An 18,928-nucleotide genomic window follows, 5' to 3' on the forward strand; every position below is an offset into this window, starting at 1 on the left:
TTCAATTATTAAATTAGTATAATATCCAAAAAAACCCTCTATGATTATAATCATCATATGCCCACGAAAGACTGTTTCCAAGAGTTATTTCCACGAGTTCTATTGAAAAGCAGTGACCAGTAGAATTCAACCGGGTCTATTGTGATATAATAACTCACTGAAGACAATGGTGGACGGTGGCGAAATTTCGAAGATTAGTTGAAGTTAGATATTAACACCATTGGATACCGGCTCAATATTATTTTATTCTTAAATAAACAGTTAACAAATTTGTCGTGAAATATTCAAGCTTAAAGTCGATTAGAGAAAGAATTGTTCGAAGTACTATTCGAAAATATAATCAGTTAGATAAGAACTTTCATCTAAATTTGATTGAATAGTTTCACAGTATTTGAACGTCAAGTTGATGTGAGACATTCAAGAGGAAGAATGTATTTGTAAAATCTCAGTGAATGAATTTTGAAGTGAATTTAACGTTTCATCTGGTAATCTGATCGAAGCTTCTTCAATGAAATATAATCAAACATCAAAATTATCAAATATAAATAGGTACATGGTTCTCCAGTTTACTGTTTACTAAATAGATCATCCAATCAACGTTAACAATGTTTGAGATAGGTATTTGCATTAGTGTGTAAGAGACATGTGTTATGAAATGAAAAGTGTTAAAATATCAGATTGTGTGTATACGTGAGTAGTGTGAGAAGAAATTTCATTCACTATATATATTGTCTTCGGTCGGTGAATATTAAGAACACATACAATTTTCATAAATAATATGAACTGAAAATGTCACAGCATGCATAACATGAAGATGAATAAACAAGATAAAAGAATGAATTGAAAGAGGGAGAATGTATTTTAATTGAAAGCTTGTGTTATTTTAATGTTCCAGTCAATTGTTTAACATATTCAGATAAGATAACCGATTTGAATTGTTGAATGTAATATCTGTTAATTAGTTGATGTGATATAGATAGAATAGAACACGGAGTTCAGGTTTACTTACTAATTATTAGTTGCCATGAGACAGTTATTTGTATTCCCTATCTCCTATTATTAGTGTTTGGATTAGCCCTTATATGTAGAGCTTCGGTGGTTATTCTTCCTTTGTCAGAATTAAAACCTTTTTGAAGGATTTTTGTGCTATTGAAATCAGTTGTATGATCCGATTCTATCAAGTGTAATGCTATCGCTGATTTGTGTTCAAGTTTTCTTACCTCAATTGAAGATTTAGGAGAACAGTATGCTTTCCATTTGTTTTTTTTGCATTGGCCTAATTTTGTTTTGATGTAGATACAACTATATAGATCAAATGTATCTCTTAGTTCATTTATAGATTGGATCTCTAGAGTTTGAAATTTTTATCTTTTATGTTAAACTAATATGAATAACTAAATGTCTAATAAATCACTGTAAAATGTTACACATTAGTGCGATATTAAATGTAAAACTCTATATTGCGGAATGGTGCCAAATATCTGCTTATTATTTTTTTTCGTATTCCTAACTTATTTACAAAGCTCTAGTTTATGTGACAGATTTGAAGTTGTATCATTTATATGAAGTGTTGTCAATCTTGCTTAATAGTTAGAGTTGATATATTTGGAACAGGTTTCGAACCTATAACATGTTAGTTGGAAATTAAGTTCTTTAACCATAAACCTATTGTTCTACCAATCGGGATTGTAATTGCAAGTGTTATTTCCCGGATGATCAGTGCAGTATGCTTCAAATGAATTGAATTTAAATACGTAAGTCAATGGATCCTAAATCTGTAATCTAAAACAAATCTCTTACCGTATATTTTTAAGGTTCGATTTCTGTTGATTATTATTGTCACATGAAAACAAAAGAAGTCACTGTGACCCCTAGTTTTCAGTCGCTTTCTAGATTAAATCATTCTATAATGCTATAAATTTCAAACAATCTTTTATGTCTATATGTAGATCTATCTTCTAAAAGGTGTAATGTTGTAACGAGTGGACTGCAGGTTTTGATAAGCATCGTATATTATCGACCGATTACAGTGACACGTAAAACACTTAAGGACGACCTAGAGTCCCGATTGGTCCCGCTTCCCTGTCTAACCCAGCCAGTTGAGTCTAGAACGCAAGTCACAGCCTCTGAGTTATGAATCGTTATATTTCAAACATACTCTATTTATATACTAACCAAACAGACCACATCGTACCATAAAAATAGAAAACAACATCTGTACAATATTTAACGAGTGGAATAAATAACGGCCAATAGGAAATGTTCATTTAACGTCCAAGGACATCATTAGACTTAACATGATAATGACTGGCACATTATTCCTCAGCATCCATAACATGTAAAACATTAGATAATTATGTATTATGCACGCTAACCAGACTACCAACATAAACCCTGAGGAACAAAACTCTGAAATTTATATGCAGATGAACAATGAGGAAATCATTTTTATGAAGATCAGTAAGATAGTGACGATAAATTGACGTTTTCTCTAAGAAAAGATAAGGCATGAAATACAAATGAACTGACTGTCGCCAACCGGATATTTGTTAAGATCCTTCATCAATCAAAGTTCATTTAAGCAGAATATTCGTGAATTCTAAATGGCGTTACTTATTAGATACTATTTGTCAGGGTCTATTCATCTGTTTATTATATTTCGTTAGTAGTTATTCATAAATATATCATTTAATCTTACATTATAAAATGTCATGCTTTATTACAGTCTCAATTTGTAAAGACAGTGGTTGGAGAAATCTTATGTAATAGTTATTAGTATTACTATTATTATTACGTTAATCAATGCTTTCATTCACAGCATTTAAGATGAATATCATTGAATCTTGTTTGCCAATGTTTTCAATCTGTATCATGCTGTGCAATGCTAAAGAAGGAACGAAGGAATTTTTTTCTGTTTTGCTAAGAAGACATAAAAGATAGAACTTTTGGCTATTAGGTTTAACAAATAAAAAACCCGAGAAACATTAAATAGGCGCCTTGAATTTTACATTTTCTACGTAAAGTTTACGAATTATAAACATAAGGAAATATGTAGGTATGTTGATTAAAGAAGCCTACAAATCATTTGCTCGTTAGTTGCTGCTACCTTGACTTGGTGGTCGGACTTGCCTATCGCAATGAACTGTCTAGAACAATAGTTCCTCAAGGTCCTACCATGACAACCCTCATGACTCTAACAGCACTCATGATTACTGTGTTCATAATCAATTTTCTTCCATTCCAATGTTCCTATCACTTCCAATTTCAATTCTAAACTTTCCCTTTTGACTTCGTCCTCAGGTGTCATCATGGACGATAATTCCAGTGCGCGAAACACTGTCCTCGGTCTACTGAAACCTCGCCCCAAACTACTTATTGGAGCCTTCAACGTACGCGACCAGCAGGGATCCTTGGTTTAAACCCTAGAATCTCGTACCATTGATGTATGCTGTGTCTCCATAATCCTAGTGTGCTCGTTCACTTGACCTCACCTGGCCAAAACGGAGTAGTTCAGCCGGCTTCCAGCAACTCTAAAACTACCCTTCATTCCCAAACAGCCTGAATGGAACATTGAAGTAGGCTCCCTGACTCTAATCAAAGTTCAAAAAGCCATAGCTAATCTGAAACAAAGAAGAGCAGCTAGTTCAGATGGATTAGCTCTAGAGGTCTTTAAGTAGGGTGGTCTAATTTTAGCGGTTGTGTTGACTAATATTTTAGCTAAAATCTGGGAATTGGACGTAATCTCATCTGACTGGTCGCAATCACTTATTGTCCCAATATATAAGAAGGGGTCGAAATCATCCTGTGACAACCATAGAGGGATTAATTTGACTAATATGGCATCTAAAATAGTTGCCTCGATAATTATCGGATGCCTAACTAAGACTCGTGAACAGCAAACACGAGAAAATCAAGCTGGCTTCAGACCTGGTCGTGGCTGCATCGACCACATATTCACCATTCGTCAGGTTCTAGAACATAGGCATACCTATAGGCGTTCAACAATGATGGTCTTTCCTGACTTAAAAGCAGCATTTGACTCCGTCGACCGGCATGTTCTGTGGCAGTGTCTGTCATTGAAAGGCGTACCTCAGAAATACATAAACCTTGTGAAGGCTCTTTACTCGAACACTACCAATCGAGTCAAAGCTTATGGCGGACTGTCAACCGATTTTGCAACCTCAAGTGGTATCCGTCAAGGCTGTCCACTTTCTCCATTTTTGTTTGATTTCACTACAGACCTACTGATGGAAATAACATTCTCGTCGATTGAATTCTCGGGCATTGATCTCCTATCATGAGGTCTACTTTTCGAATAAAAATACTCAGATGACATTTCTGTCTGGTGATGACACTGATAAAATGCAGTTTTTTGGTAGCACTGATCAACAATGCCAGGATTTTTGGGATGTGTTTCTCTCCCTCTAAATGCAAATTGTTGCTTCAGGACTGGCCTGCATCAACACCTGAACTAAGGAGAGAGAGTGAAGTAGTCGAACATATTGACGGCTTCGATTATCCTGAAAGCCTGATCAGCTTTAATGGGTTGGTTTCTGACGAAATCTCTTCATGGATTCAGAAATCTCGTTTGCTTTTTGCCAACCTACGTCACCTATGTCGAAGGCGAGATATCCGTCTGACAAATAATGGATGAATTTACTGCGCAGTAGTTTGTTGTGTTTTAATTTATGGCTACAAAACATGACCATTAAGAGTTGAAGATACTTGTAAGCTACTAGCATTTGAACACAGATGCCTTAGAAATATTTCTCACATCTAATGGGACCACTGGATAAGTAATAATGAGGTTAGACGCAGGGTATTAGGGAATGGGGTTTGATAAATTGATGAGGTTGTAAATCTTCATCGACTGAGATTGTTGGGCCACGTGTTACGTATGCCTGAACACCGATTACCACGACGCGCGATGCTGACTAGTGCTGTGGATGGTTGGAAGAAAGTTATGGTCGGCCAAACCAAAACGTGGCATCAGTCCTTGAAGTCACTAACTTCTGGTCTGAGCCTTGTTGATAGATGCAGATTATTTGGTTGTGGTCCGCTTGAATATCGTAATCAGTGGTTGGAGACTCTGCGTGATATGGCTTAGAATCGATGACAATAACGTAGGTGTATACACTATATGTCTTCTCTTAAACCGTGAGTTTAAAATTACTTTATACCTTTGTTTCTACGAACTAATTCTTTATTCCCGTACTATGTCCTTATATACAATCTTTCTTTTTTATATTACCGCCACTGAATTAACTACTTCGATGGATCCGGTGTTCATCTTGTTGTGATAATGAGGTATGTCAATTTGGACCTATTCATATGTGTACCTGGTCCTACGTTGTAGCTGACTGACTGAAGAATTACCTGCATTCATGTTTTTATGCATTGTTTGGATTTTTTAAGATTGATTTATTCTTACCATCTCGTCCTAAAGGTAACATTTTCTTCACTTAAATTTTCCGAAACAAACGCTTGGTAAATATGGAGAATGAAATTCTATCACTGGTAATAAAACTTAATTGCTTGATTTAGCTACACGCTCTTATCGCTTGTAGTTTACAGTCTGCAATAAATCACACGAGACTAGTTGTAAGTCTGAGCAAATGTATTGATATATGCGCTTATTAAGGTGCATAATATTATTGTGTATGTTTTGAAATATTATAAGGAATGAAATGCGATGCCAACCAGTCATCTTTTACAGGTTTAAATCGTTGAATGATTCTATTCAAAAAATACTACTGAAAAAACACTTAGCCGAACTAAAACATATGGTGAAAGTGCTGGGATGGGCGGTGTCTGAAATCCGTTACAGCTACACAAGGTGCTGCGCGCCAACTACTAACTGACTACTTGATCGAGAACACACGAGTGAGCAAGAAAGTATATTAGGTTACCGAATTAAATGCACAAATACCCATTTATACATATGTGCAGCCCTAGCCAATGAGATGTACTTGTCCTTCAGGTCACTTCTGATTGCCATCGATTGACCTTCTCATTAGGCTACTTCTGATTGGCTTACCACATAAAAAAACTACCTAGGAAAAGAATAATTAAAATTTATTGAGAATATATTCAAGATTCTTTTCAACAGTAAGCTTCTTCTAAGTTTTCTGATACTTCAGATGGTAGAACTAGATAGTTGTTTTTAAATGTTTGTCGGTTTACTTTATACTTTTCGATTTATACATTAAGAAAATTAGACAAGTGTTTTAAAGTATTAATTGCTTATGATAAAGTATTTTGTTTAGTTAGTGTCTGAAAATGTAAATATATTCACTTTGGAACATATAAATATAGAAAGTACACATTACAGATTCACTTCAGTTGTGGTAACATTTAAAGATTGTGAGCCTTGAACAAGTATTTCTTCCTAAGATGTGCACCCATGAACCTCTTAGGGTTGAAAACCTGAACTTTTAGGTTTCGCAGAAAACACGAAACTCATGCCTGGAATAATCAACAATGATACCTCAACTTAATTTATGAAGAATATAATTAAACATTAAATTCATCTCCACAAAATACCTTCATATATAGGAATTGATAACGTGTACATCCTTACGTTTACTCGATTGTCCACTATGAGAAGAGGATTAATTTAGCACTGATGTTTGAGAACAAAATGTTTTAAAAGATTCATTCAATCACGTTGGATGCTTCGAAAACATTTTGAATCATATAAAAATTGATTTTATCATAAAGTGACAGTGGAAGTTGAACAGTTGGAAACTAAAATATTTTAGACTGTCTACTTATCATAGCTAGAAATTCCTTAAGATTTTCAACAAAAATGGAGTTACGGCCTCTGGTACAAATATAATTATTCATATACAATTAATCTCTTCCATCATGTCAATGTAATGATACAGGATGTTTTCAGAACATGAAAGAAACTAAAGTATTATTAACAGCTATATTAACTTGAAATAAGTTCTTTAATGAAAGTTTAACAAATAAATAATATCTACCATAGATTTAGAAATATTTACTCCTTAAATAGTTTTAGTGGCTCACTATCTGACTCCAATAATGTCGTAGGAATAATTATTATCGAAATATACATATCGTCAATCCTCGTATAAAACTATCGACTTAACTCACGTTAGGGAATGGCGGTATTAAAATAAGCCAAATACGAAAATGGATGCAGTCTAGCTCAATGCCCTAGAGGTTAAACATTCACGCGCGAGATCAAAGATCTTGGGTTCGAATCCAGCGAGCAGGATCGTGAATGTTTACTACTGAGGGCCTCAGTACTAGGATGGAACAGCCGTCCAGTGCTTCCAGGTTTTCCATAGTGGTCTACCTTAAGTTGACTAACGGATTCACTATTAAATAAACATATTTTTGACAGCAGTTGAAGTTGTAAACGAAAAAATATGTAGTGACATATATACGTATGAATTAATAAGTAACCAAACAGATGATAAAAAACTGTTTAACTTTAATCCATCCCTTACCCTTAATAAATAACATCATTTATAAACGAATGAATTATGCTGATATGGAAATAAACAAATAATGTTTTATCTTGGAACCGATTTTTAAGAGATTCAATATTTCAGATTCATGCTTATTCTGTAGGTTGATTCACGATAGGAACGTTTAAAGTAAAATGTTGTATATATAGGTATGGAGAGGTTTGCAAATAAATGGGTTTTTTTAATATTCTATGGTGATTGAGGCATAACAAAAAACGTATTGTCAAAGAGGTTGTGAAGCAAGCGTCAGTGAACTCTGTCAGAAGTGAATCATTGTAATAAATTAATTTACTGATCTCTGTTTTCGAGAACTAAGGACTTATACGTATTTCATATTTCATTTTATTTCTATTTATGTTCGTCTATTCATTTATGTACATTATAGATATAGGAAGTATCACTTGGTATTGCTTTACTTAAATCTTTCCATTGAGGTTTAAGACTGCAATTGATCAGTCTGTTATTGTCATATGTGCATACTGTGCATATTGCTTCGATATCGCCTTCATTCATAAGCTTTTATAAGCAAAGATGGATAGTGGCTAGCAGTAGAATCCAGGACGCGCGTTTCGTATCCGTACTGGATACCCATATGCCAATAAGAGACTGATCAATTGCAGTCCTAAACATCAATGGGAAACTTTTGTCAAAGAAATTTTTGAAAAAAAAGATAAAATGATTTTTCTTTATCTTGCTAGAAAACAAGTTACATTTTGTACCGTTCAATCTTTTCATTTACATTTCTTATGTATTAAGATGCATCATAAACTTGATTGCTTGCTAGACCATTAATAGCTGTTGATGAAGGGTATCATAAAATGACAAGACATTTCTTTAGTACATCCTGATTTTTACTAACTATCTAGCTATAGTCAATCAGTGATGCAAATCGCAAATAAATTCAGGTTCACAACGTGTCTTTTTTTCAAAAAAAAATTAAATGATTATTTGAAATTAATTCAGTTTTAAAGTTAGTTTCTTTGAAAAGTTCATCCAACAGTATGACAAATCTAGAATTTAGGATTTTTTCTTGATTACTATGTTCTAACAAATACTATGGTTCATGCATCCATTCTTAGTTAATACATAACACTATAAAATGATTAGTTCGTGCCATCACTGACATTGTCAATATATATATATATATATACATATAAGCCGAATCTTCTGATTTCTATTCTATTAAAACTACTATTTCTATTCTTCCCCTTTTCAATTTATATGTTGTTGTTGCTGTTTTTTCTCTTTACTATTTTTCTTTTGGTTAATATATGTACATGTCGAGAGAAAAAAACCCAGCAACAACAACGTATTTTGACACAAATTATTTCAGACTAAAATATAAAAAAAGAAAAAAAAACAAACAGAACACATGTCATTTTTCGAAATACAATATATATACAATTCATTTCTTATCTCTACGTGTCATTGATTATATTACAGTTCACGTAATCCATTACATTAATGATTATTAAATAATAGTTTCATGTAATTTACTATTCATTACTGAAACTAACAATTGGAAAGTGAATTATAAGAATAATGAATTAAAACAATCAATTTAGTTACTAATGCATACTGAGACAAACATGTGAATACCATGTGTTATGCATATTTATTATTATTATTTCAATTAATATATACTATATGAAATACAACTGACGAAGTAACTGATCATATGTCTTTAGTTATAAACACATTAGTATCTATATCTATAGGTATATACATATTAGTAATGTTATGTAATAAAGTATTCTACAAGAAGTCACATCACCTCTGTTTACTGTATTTCATTATATGTCTAGTTAATAATTATATATACAGTTTTATAAATACATTTCATTCGGTTATTTATACAATTTAATTGTTAATGACATGAAAAATTAATTCTAACACTTAATGGTTTAGTAGACAATCAAACAATCTAACGGATTATAGACATGAAAGAGTAGGAATATATTTGTAAAATCTCAGTGAATGAATTTTCAAGTAAATTTACTGAATAGATCATCCAATCAAGGTTAACAATGTTTAAAGTATGTAACTATTTTAGTGTGTATACAGTAAACCGGAGAACCATGTACCTATTTATATTTGATAATATTGATGTTTGATTATATTTTCTTGAAGAAGCTTCGATCAGATTACCAGATGAAACGTTAAATTTACATCAAAATTCATTCACTGAGATTTTACAAATACATTCTTTCTCTTTAATGTCTCACATCAACTTGGCGCCCAAATACTGTGAAACTATTTGATCAAATTTCAACGAAAATTCTTATTAAATACAATATTACACTGATAAGCGTACTGTTCTCCTAAATCTTCAATTGAGGTAAGAAAACTTGAACACAAATCAGCGATAGCATTACACTTGATAGAATCGGATCATACAACTGATTTCAATAGCACAAAAATCCTTCAAAAAGGTTTTAATTCTGACAAAGGAAGAATAACCACCGAAGCTCTACATATAAGGGCTAATCCAAACACTAATAATAGGAGATAGGGAATACAAATAACTGTCTCATGGCAACTAATAATTAGTAAGTAAACCTGAACTCCGTGTTCTATTCTATCTATATCACATCAACTAATTAACAGATATTACATTCAACAATTCAAATCGGTTATCTTATCTGAATATGTTAAACAATTGACTGGAACATTAAAATAACACAAGCTTTCAATTAAAATACATTCTCCCTCTTTCAATTCATTCTTTTATCTTGTTTATTCATCTTCATGTTATGCATGCTGTGACATTTTCAGTTCATATTATTTATGAAAATTGTATGTGTTCTTAATATTCACCGACCGAAGACAATATATATAGTGAATGAAATTTCTTCTCACACTACTCACGTATACACACAATCTGATATTTTAACACTTTTCATTTCATAACACATGTCTCTTACACACTAATGCAAATACCTATCTCAAACATTGTTAACGTTGATTGGATGATCTATTTAGTAAACAGTAAACTGGAGAACCATGTACCTATTTATATTTGATAATTTTGATGTTTGATTATATTTCATTGAAGAAGCTTCGATCAGATTACCAGATGAAACGTTAAATTTACATCAAAATTCATTCACTGAGATTTTACAAATACATTCTTCCTCTTGAATGTCTCACATCAACTTGACGTTCAAATACTGTGAAACTATTCAATCAAATTTAGATGAAAGTTCTTATATAATACACTATTACATTGATCATTTTGTTCCATAACAATATAATGACTTGTACATTATCCATATAATTATGAAAATAGTAAAGATAATAATTGTTTATTATGAAAACTTATAAAACTAATAAATTTTCTAATGAAACTCAAAAAAACTATTTTTTTTTGTTTGTTTGTTTTGATTAGCTCTAAGAAACTTAACTAATCAATGATTGGTGCATTCATTTTCAAACTTCATTCTATTTAGCACACAACTTAATTCTGATTGGTCAATCATGATCTATACATGATAAATTAGAATAAAACTTGGTTATGATTAGTTATTTTAGTGGATCATAAATATTTTTCAAGATTTTTTTTCTCTTTTTAAAAAAGAAAAAAAATTACTTTTTGACAAGGAACTCAAATATCGTTTTAGTTATTTATTTATATATGAAACTTTGATATAACTCATTACATGAAGATCATCTGGGATTTGTTTATTATGTGGATATATATGACAAATCATATATAATTATCAGATTTCTTTTTTTCTACTAAAGGAGAATTGTACTGTTATGAACTAAAAGAATCTATTATGTTCTTTTTTAATAGCTATATGATGATTAAGTTTTCAAGTATAAACCAATACTGTTGGTAAGTAAATAAGTAGTTCCATAAGTATGAGTTTTATTGTTGTTGTTTTTAAAATGTGGTATAAATGATGTCTATTATGAAATGAAATTGGAATTAGAATTTGTTAGAAAAAAAGCAGATTGTATCAAACATCTGTAGATATTAGCTTGGTTCTACAGTGTATCAGTTATAAGTGATTTTCTATTTTCTCATTGTTCATATTTAAGAAGAGATTGATCTTGATTAGATTATAGGTTCTTTGAATAAATACCTTCGTATTAAAACTATTAAAATGTTGTTTGTCAAGGTTGGTAGTTTCTTGTTGTTAATGTACGAAACTTCTGTTTGTTCTTTTTCACCACATGACTTTTTAAATATATCCCTTGGTCAGTAGTTTTCAGCATATTTATTATGAATCTATGTTTCACTTTATTCAGGACTTAACAATTGAATTTATCTTTACATATGACAAAAGAAACTGAAAAATTGTAATACCGAATATATACAGTGGAAAACTATGAACTCCTCAGTAGCTATCTGGACTCAGTAACCCAGTGTGTAAACCGTTGATTTTTCGAGCGTTATATACTAGATTCTGATTTCAGTATTTACATCAGAACTATGATGTTAGTCTATTTCGATAATGAGTCTCAAATAGAACAAAGTATGCATCTTGTGGATTACACTTCTAGCTCCATAATAAATATTTTGAAAATGCAGACTTTCGTTATACTTTTTAAAAAAATTATGGAAATGGAAACCCCAATACTTGTCTTTTTCTATATGAGACTGTTATGCTTCGTTATTGCTTGAATGCGATTACTGATGCGTCTTACTCGAACGAACGAAGGATCAATGATTCAGCGACTCGATAGCCTATTCTGGTCCGTTGTCCCCAACTCTGCTAACTCGATCAAGAAGTCTGGGTAAGGTGTAGAAAGTGTATTCTACAGACAACAGCAGATAACAAGTCAGGCAGGCAGATCAGATCAAGCATACAAGTCAAGCGTATTTATACAAATATTTACAATCGATATTGTCATGGAAGATTTTTGAACATTAATCAACAATTGACTGCTATTTGAACATTTAATCGATAGTTCATCAATTGACCTATTTGTACATTTAATCGATAGTTCATCAATTGACCTATTTGCGCCTTTAATCGATAGTTCATGAATTGACCTATCTGCACATTTAATCGATAAGTAAACTACAAAATTTGAGTTTTGGGGATCTATCGTCCCCAACACTCCTCCCCTTTTTAGAAGATCCGGAGTTGATATCCGGATTTTAAGTTTTCCAGGTCCATCCTCCCCCACGAAACAGTGTTGGATCTTCATATGCCCACGTTATAATTAACTTGAATTTATTTAAGACATATTTATCGCACTGAACAGAGAATTGACTGAAAGTGACTAAGTCTTGAGGCTGAACGACACTTGATATGAGGTGTTCGAAGTTTAATTCTTCTGAAATATTGTGACCAAATTTATTTGGAATCTTATTTGTAGATAATGGATCATCAAGGTAATTAGCATCTATCAAAATTGTATTAAGTTTTTGATCATCATTTGATGCATCTGACATATTTTCTGGTAAAAGAGAATCTTGATAATAAGATTTGTCAAAAACATCTGCCGCAGACTGATGAGAACCATTTGAAGCAGTTGTATTCAGTGTACTGCTCGATTTGTTTTCTGTTTCATGGGTGGTTATTGCGACAATTCTATGAGCATTTACCAGGGAGTGTGTTTGTGAGCTGGATAAGTCACCGTCTGCACATTCTGTTTTGGGGATAATGGAGTTTGAGTCCATTACCGGGCATGTTTCTGGAATGGAGAGGACTGGACCACTGGGCGAATTTTGAGTGACTGTTGTACCGTTTGAAATACGGTTTATCGGGGATTCATTGGGGCTGTAAACATTTTCCAGCTCTGTGTGCAGTTGAGAGATCAATCCATCCACTTCCGTTGCATCTCCAAAGCATGAGTGATTTAACAGCTGCGTGCGTAATTTGACTAAAAACTCCAACTGTCTTTCAAATAGCAGCTGTACTCGATCGGAAGGGAGAGTCTTTTTTATTCAGCACCGGTAATGAAAATTACTGTTTGATTAATGACCAATGTTGCTGAAGGACACTGATGACAAATCTGGATGCTGAAGGCTGACTTTGGATTGTTCTTTTTTTTACCCCGTCGCCAATTGTTATGCTTCGTTATTGCTTGAATGCGATTACTGATGCGTCTTACTCGAACGAACGAAGGATCAATGATTCAGCGACTCGATAGCCTATTCTGGTCCGTTGTCCCCAACTCTGCTAACTCGATCAAGAAGTCTGGGTAAGGTGTAGAAAGTGTATTCTACAGACAACAGCAGATAACAAGTCAGGCAGGCAGATCAGATCAAGCATACAAGTCAAGCGTATTTATACAAATATTTACAATCGATATTGTCATGGAAGATTTTTGAACATTAATCAACAATTGACTGCTATTTGAACATTTAATCGATAGTTCATCAATTGACCTATTTGTACATTTAATCGATAGTTCATCAATTGACCTATTTGCGCCTTTAATCGATAGTTCATGAATTGACCTATCTGCACATTTAATCGATAAGTAAATTACAAAATTTGAGTTTTGGGGATCTATCGTCCCCAACACTCCTCCCCTTTTAGAAGATCCGGAGTTGATATCCGGATTTTAAGTTTTCCAGGTCCATCCTCCCCACGAAACAGTGTTGGATCTTCATATGCCCACGTTATAATTAACTTGAATTTATTTAAGACATATTTATCGCACTGAACAGAGAATTGACTGAAAGTGACTAAGTCTTGAGGCTGAACGACACTTGATATGAGGTGTTCGAAGTTTAATTCTTCTGAAATATTGTGACCAAATTTATTTGGAATCTTATTTGTAGATAATGGATCATCAAGGTAATTAGCATCTATCAAAATTGTATTAAGTTTTTGATCATCATTTGATGCATCTGACATATTTTCTGGTAAAAGAGAATCTTGATAATAAGATTTGTCAAAAACATCTGCCGCAGACTGATGAGAACCATTTGAAGCAGTTGTATTCAGTGTACTGCTCGATTTGTTTTCTGTTTCATGGGTGGTTATTGCGACAATTCTATGAGCATTTACCAGGGAGTGTGTTTGTGAGCTGGATAAGTCACCGTCTGCACATTCTGTTTTGGGGATAATGGAGTTTGAGTCCATTACCGGGCATGTTTCTGGAATGGAGAGGACTGGACCACTGGGCGAATTTTGAGTGACTGTTGTACCGTTTGAAATACGGTTTATCGGGGATTCATTGGGGCTGTAAACATTTTCCAGCTCTGTGTGCAGTTGAGAGATCAATCCATCCACTTCCGTTGCATCTCCAAAGCATGAGTGATTTAACAGCTGCGTGCGTAATTTGACTAAAAACTCCAACTGTCTTTCAAATAGCAGCTGTACTCGATCGGAAGGGAGAGTCTTTTTTTTATTCAGCACCGGTAATGAAAATTACTGTTTGATTAATGACCAATGTTGCTGAAGGACACTGATGACAAATCTGGATGCTGAAGGCTGACTTTGGATTGTTCTTTTTTACCCCGTCGCCAATTGTTATGCTTCGTTATTGCTTGAATGCGATTACTGATGCGTCTTACTCGAACGAACGAAGGATCAATGATTCAGCGACTCGATAGCCTATTCTGGTCCGTTGTCCCCAACTCTGCTAACTCGATCAAGAAGTCTGGGTAAGGTGTAGAAAGTGTATTCTACAGACAACAGCAGATAACAAGTCAGGCAGGCAGATCAGATCAAGCATACAAGTCAAGCGTATTTATACAAATATTTACAATCGATATTGTCATGGAAGATTTTTGAACATTAATCAACAATTGACTGCTATTTGAACATTTAATCGATAGTTCATCAATTGACCTATTTGTACATTTAATCGATAGTTCATCAATTGACCTATTTGCGCCTTTAATCGATAGTTCATGAATTGACCTATCTGCACATTTAATCGATAAGTAAATTACAAAATTTGAGTTTTGGGGATCTATCGTCCCCAACACTCCTCCCCTTTTAGAAGATCCGGAGTTGATATCCGGATTTTAAGTTTTCCAGGTCCATCCTCCCCCACGAAACAGTGTTGGATCCTCATATGCCCACGTTATAATTAACTTGAATTTATTTAAGACATATTTATCGCACTGAACAGAGAATTGACTGAAAGTGACTAAGTCTTGAGGCTGAACGACACTTGATATGAGGTGTTCGAAGTTTAATTCTTCTGAAATATTGTGACCAAATTTATTTGGAATCTTATTTGTAGATAATGGATCATCAAGGTAATTAGCATCTATCAAAATTGTATTAAGTTTTTGATCATCATTTGATGCATCTGACATATTTTCTGGTAAAAGAGAATCTTGATAATAAGATTTGTCAAAAACATCTGCCGCAGACTGATGAGAACCATTTGAAGCAGTTGTATTCAGTGTACTGCTCGATTTGTTTTCTGTTTCATGGGTGGTTATTGCGACAATTCTATGAGCATTTACCAGGGAGTGTGTTTGTGAGCTGGATAAGTCACCGTCTGCACATTCTGTTTTGGGGATAATGGAGTTTGAGTCCATTACCGGGCATGTTTCTGGAATGGAGAGGACTGGACCACTGGGCGAATTTTGAGTGACTGTTGTACCGTTTGAAATACGGTTTATCGGGGATTCATTGGGGCTGTAAACATTTTCCAGCTCTGTGTGCAGTTGAGAGATCAATCCATCCACTTCCGTTGCATCTCCAAAGCATGAGTGATTTAACAGCTGCGTGCGTAATTTGACTAAAAACTCCAACTGTCTTTCAAATAGCAGCTGTACTCGATCGGAAGGGAGAGTCTTTTTTTTATTCAGCACCGGTAATGAAAATTACTGTTTGATTAATGACCAATGTTGCTGAAGGACACTGATGACAAATCTGGATGCTGAAGGCTGACTTTGGATTGTTCTTTTTTTTACCCCGTCGCCAATTGTTATGCTTCGTTATTGCTTGAATGCGATTACTGATGCGTCTTACTCGAACGAACGAAGGATCAATGATTCAGCGACTCGATAGCCTATTCTGGTCCGTTGTCCCCAACTCTGCTAACTCGATCAAGAAGTCTGGGTAAGGTGTAGAAAGTGTATTCTACAGACAACAGCAGATAACAAGTCAGGCAGGCAGATCAGATCAAGCATACAAGTCAAGCGTATTTATACAAATATTTACAATCGATATTGTCATGGAAGATTTTTGAACATTAATCAACAATTGACTGCTATTTGAACATTTAATCGATAGTTCATCAATTGACCTATTTGTACATTTAATCGATAGTTCATCAATTGACCTATTTGCGCCTTTAATCGATAGTTCATGAATTGACCTATCTGCACATTTAATCGATAAGTAAACTACAAAATTTGAGTTTTGGGGATCTATCGTCCCCAACAGAGACTTATTAACTAAATGTATATGCACTTATGTTTAGATTCATACTAAGATCCAAGCAACGTACCCATTGTTTCAAACTTTGAAGTCCTCTACATTGAATCAGCAACTGCGAACCAATTCTACGGTATTCATATTTATCAGGTGTAAAGATTTATAGATTATAGTCGTTGGTGTTCAGTACTGAGTTGAACAATCTTTACTGCTATATAGGTTTGCTGAACTGACGTTTATATTTTCGAAAAACACTCAGGAAGATTTTGAATTAGGAGAAACTTGTCTCAAATTCTACTGTAAGGAATTATTTAGAATGTATTTTACAATAGTACATCTTTGTAACGAAATCTAATTATATTATAAGTGGCAGTCTTTACATAGTTTATGCCATTTATAACATGATCATCTAATAAAATTAATTTTTAAGCATGTATTTTATATCCTGTTTTTGTATGTGGTTATAAGTATACGCTACTGGTGATGTTTCAAACTTAGATGACTATACCTCATGACTTTGAGTGATAAGTGATAGAAGATACTCCAAATTGTACAAAATACCAGTATATTTACTGTTAAGAAAACTCTAAATGAGAGTATCCTTTTATCAATTTTTTTCAAAGTAATCAAAAGATAGTCAACTTTGCATAAACATAAGAACTCCGCGAGCAGGATCGTGGACGTGATGAGTCCCACAATAGGACGAACCGACCGTCCAGTGACTCCAGGTTTTCAGTTATGGTCTAACATCAATCGGATCATGATTTCAATCAAAAAATATTTCTTTAGTATTGGTTAGCTTTATTTAATTTGCTTTATTCTTTAATCTTCATTGTTCAAACAGTGAATATGTAATATTAAAGCAATTTACAAAAACTGTACTCAAAATTGTACTTTATCTAGATAACGACACCTTAAATACTTATTATTTACATGTAATTTTGATTTTATTGTTGAGAGTTAAACATCTAAACTATATTTTTCATAACGACTGAGATACATTTACTAAGTGTAATTTTCAGAAATTAACGTATTTATATGCTATATGGACTTCATGGACTGATTTCAGGAAGTACCGAATAGCTGTTTTGTCATAATATGGGAATTCTAAGTAGTGACTATACATTACCTTGCCAAAGATCAAATGCAGAACTGTCAGTCTCATGAAGAGCGTTTTACCCTAAAGGTATTAATTCAGCATCCATTTAGTTACATATAAAAACTAATGATAGTGTATTAGCTCAAACACTCTTCGTAAGCACAGAAAAATACATTTTGAAAATTCTGACTGGAACCCCTCTGGGGCTACTGCCGGTCTCAAGCTCGGGTGAAGAAGGAGGGTTTAGCATGGGGTTAGCCACCCCATTCTGTAGCAAACTAACTCGCTAAAAAATGCTAATCAGAAAGAAATAATTCAAACCATAAGTGGTAATGTGACTAAAAACATCTTTTTTTAAATCCTTTGTTAATCAAATGTCTGAAACATTTGTCAGGAGACAGTGAATTTAGATTTAAAACTCATTATCAGTGATCTATGACTTTGATACTTAAAGTTACTACAAATATAATGTTTCTAAATTTCGCAAATATCCTTTGCTGGTAAACACCATCCAGCAAGTAACTCATATTCAGCATATTGACTGTCTCAATACATTAAACATTAGGGTAAAGCTCATGTTTATATCGAGTCACTTAGTTTAAAAGCCACACTACAATCTGAATAATAAAATACCATCAGAAATTATAAAAAAAAAATATAAGGCAATTATCAATTTCCTCAACCACATCTTTCCGTGAAGTTACATTGGGTATGAATAGCTTGAGAGAATATTTCTTTAAAGAATAATATGGAAATCTACGCTCTTTAAATGTACATCCACTATGTATATTGATATTTTTTCCGTTTTTCTTTATCTGATCAGTAAGTAACGTCCATCATAATGAAATTATTAAATTCATGAATGTTAGGATAATTTCAAAATTATCAAAGTACATTCAACAGTCTAATTAATGCATATTCAATTTTGTGACATGTTTAAGAGTACGGATTAAAAGCATAAATTTTAAAAAATCAGTTTCTCTCTTAGAATATGCTTAAACCATGTGACTGAAGCCTCTTTG

At 33.3% G+C, this 18,928-nt stretch overlaps 1 protein-coding gene across 1 annotated transcript in view; it reads left to right on the top strand.

Annotated features, from left to right (window-relative positions):
• The first annotated feature begins 11,178 nt into the window (after positions 1-11,178).
• Positions 11,179-18,928, top strand: part of MS3_00005040 (uncharacterized protein) — a 54,111-nt gene continuing 46,361 nt past the window's right edge. The window contains exon 1 of the mRNA XM_051213055.1: positions 11,179-11,337. The gene's annotated coding sequence lies outside the window, so the exon portion shown is untranslated. The remainder of the gene's footprint in view (positions 11,338-18,928) is intronic.

Source organism: Schistosoma haematobium, chromosome 3 (assembly GCF_000699445.3).
Source record: "Schistosoma haematobium chromosome 3, whole genome shotgun sequence".
Classification (NCBI taxonomy): domain Eukaryota; kingdom Metazoa; phylum Platyhelminthes; class Trematoda; order Strigeidida; family Schistosomatidae; genus Schistosoma; species Schistosoma haematobium.